Source organism: Nyctereutes procyonoides, unplaced genomic scaffold (genome assembly GCF_905146905.1).
Source record: "Nyctereutes procyonoides isolate TBG_1078 unplaced genomic scaffold, NYPRO_anot_genome, whole genome shotgun sequence".
Classification (NCBI taxonomy): Eukaryota; Metazoa; Chordata; class Mammalia; order Carnivora; family Canidae; genus Nyctereutes; species Nyctereutes procyonoides.
The window spans coordinates 5,526,434-5,529,505 of NW_026575031.1; the positions used below are offsets into that span (position 1 = coordinate 5,526,434).

Below are 3,072 nucleotides of genomic sequence, written 5' to 3' on the forward strand. Positions count from 1 at the left end.
AGAGGCCTGAGGCCACAAAGGAAGCAATGCCCACAGCCTGGGCTGTGGGCTGGAGGAGGGGCTGACCTCTGAGGCATGTTGCCCTCAGCTTCAAGACTGTTTCCTGAGAGAACTGTCCTGATGCTGAGGAAGAAACCTTAGACATGAGAACCTGAGTAGAAGGAAAGCCTCTGGGAGGCCGTTTTGGATCATGCAAGAAGGAAAAGTTGTTGCAGAAAGCAGGCCATTGTGTAAACCCACCGTATGCCCAGGGTAAAGCCAAGTATCTTAAACACTGCTGCCTCACAGAACGGCCACAGGCAAGGAAGCTCCTGTGTTCCCCCAAGTGGGAAATATATGCCATAAATTGCTAATTTGGTTCAATGATTTAATCTGGATAAAAAGGCAAGGGTGTGTGTTGGGGGGGGGGAGCCAAGAAGACTCAAAATTAACTCTCTCAAGGGAAGTTGCTTTAGTAGAGAACCAGGGAGCTGCAGGGCTGCATATGGGTTTGGTGCGACTTCAAATCTACTCAGTGTGACTTTGGTGAAGTTGTTTTAACTCACCTGTTTATGACAAAGGCAAACAAGAATTTGTTTTTAGAAGTAGAGTCGTTTTGAGGTAAGGATGAAGTCAATTGTGTCAGGTTGTCATCACTTCGTGGGCTCCGTGGGCCGCTTCAGGAGTCTGTGTGTCATCCTTGCGCGGGGGCCATGCTGACTTCTCTGCAACCTTCCAGTTTTTAGTATCTGTGATGCCCAAGTGAGCACCATTTCATCTTTTCTAGCTGATAACTATTTAGTAGCTGCTGAGGGTTCCGCTGGGGGTTATCAGTAAAGACAGATGAGAAAGCAAGGGTACATTTAGACATAAATATTGAGTTTGTGAGGACTATCGAGAACGTTCTATTTGGTGAGGCTACTACATATTTCACTGATCTGAATAGCTCTCTGAAGACCCTGGGGCAGTTAACTCCTGCGGCAGTAAAGGCGACTCCTTACCAGCAGAGGCAAAAGCCACAAGGTGGCCCCACAAAGACCCCCTTGCCCATGGACACTGGCCCCACTGTTTCCCAGCAACATGCTCTAGCAGCAGGGACCTCTTTCTTCTGCGCTGGCAGCTGGACTTCAGCTCTGGGTTGGTTACAGCCATAGCTCTCAAGTGCCGTCTTGTGTAAAGGCACGCCTCAACTAAATTTGGACTTTATTCCTTTCCCTTCTCCTTGCCTGAAACAATAGTGTGATTAATCCTTCACAGGATTACAATTTTAGTTCTTTTTTGGCTTATTAAAAATGTTATCCTGTATCCTGTTAGCTTATAAAATTTCCACAGTTGGAAATTGGCTGGAAAGACACATCTGGTCTCTGAGCATAATTTGCCTCCCCCAGCAAAGCATGCAGTCAGGGACAAGAAGGTGCTTGCAAGGAGTTTGATAATGAAAGGGTTCACTCTGTTTGTGCAGTTGGTTGGTTAATTGATTCTTGATAAAACTTTTTGAAAGGCCTGTTAAGTTACAGTCCCTTCTTCCTTAATGCTGCCAGTCATTGTTCCTGGCAGCTACGGGGTGACCTTCCCACTTCACATATAAGATGCTGTTCTCCAAGAAAGCCAAAGTTTTCTCCCTCCAAATTAGAGGAAGTTCTCTTCGTGGGGAAAGCCACAAGAGAGGAAGAGAAGGAGAAACATCTTACTCCTCACACTGCTGACATAGCTCTAGATACATGAAGAACTATGTAGGTGGAGAAGAAAAATGAAGAAACTCCTGGAGTTTCTGTCGACTACCAGGAGGTTGGGGATAGAAACTCTATTTTCATATTAATCTTCCCTCCTAAAGCCTGCTTTAATTTTCGAAAGTTTTATCCTCCTTATGTACTTCCTAATAGCGGGCTACATGGCCAGATGTTCCTTACAATTAGTATTGCTTCTAGAAATTAGTTAGGGCCTAAGAAGCTAGGGATTAGGCAAAATAGATTGAGGCATAATTTTTAATTTACTTATGTCCCTGAATAATTGGTTTTAACATAATCTAAGACATTTTCCAAAGAATATTCCTCTGTGAGATATTAATAACACATACACAAAGAATTTTGTGGTCAAATCACTTTGAGGAATACAAGGTTAATGTGTTGTACATGTTTCTATGTGGCAGTTTTGCTTGCTCAGAGTCTCAGATGTGGTCTATACATCAAGGTAGATTATCTGGTGAGCAATAATTCCCAAGCTTATTCTGGAAGTGTCATGGCACTTTAGGGATTTAGGGAGCATACTTTAAGAGACATTGATTATTTCTTGACCAGTTAGTTCGTTTCACCATCTGGAAGTTACCTTCCACAGTTTTTGTCAGGGTGCACCACAGAGCCAGCATGGGGCAGGGAACCAACATGTGGGTTCAGGGACCAGGGTTCTGTACTAGATTCTTCTTACTACCAGTGGCAAGGAGTGGCAAGTTGCTGGGCCTCAATTCTATCATCTGTAAAATTGAATAATAGAGGCCTTTGCTCGCTAGGCAACAATTGGGAATATCAAAGGAGGAATTTGAAATAACACATATGTAACTTGGTGATTGTTATGTGACATGGGCTGGGAAATCCCTTATTTATTTGGATGAGATTTCATGACAGCACTGCTTCTCATTGTGTTCCTTATTTACTCTTTACCAAGTCAACAAAAACCTGAATGCCTCTTTTGTATAAAGCGCTGCTTGAGTTGATGCGAGAAGAACCATGCCAAGATTCATAGCAATCATCTGGAAACATTTAAATTCCCCAGATTGCCATCGTGGCATTATTAGGCATCCTGTGCAAATGCATAAATTACTTTGTTGTCCGGACAAGCTCAATCTGATCCTCCTTTTCCCCTGTTATTCGTGGCCATTAATGAATTGTTTCCCAGTTAAATGGACCAGTGGAACCAAACATGTGATTTCAGGAGCAGAGTTTGCTGCAGGGCATTTCTGCCTATCCTTTCTGTGAACTCAGCTTTCTTCCTTTAAGACTGGTTTTATGGGGCTCCTGGGTGGTTCAGTTGGTTGATTGAGCATCTGACTCTTAATCTTGGCTCAGGTCTCTATCTTAAGGTCATGAGATTGGGCCC

At 43.6% G+C, this 3,072-nt stretch overlaps 1 non-coding gene across 1 annotated transcript; it reads right to left on the reverse strand.

Annotated features, from left to right (window-relative positions):
• Nucleotides 1-642: 642 nt before the first annotated feature.
• LOC129504289 (U6 spliceosomal RNA) lies at nucleotides 643-749 on the reverse strand. The gene has a single exon (XR_008663328.1). It is a non-coding gene; the product is annotated as a U6 spliceosomal RNA (small nuclear RNA).
• Nucleotides 750-3,072: the final 2,323 nt, after the last annotated feature.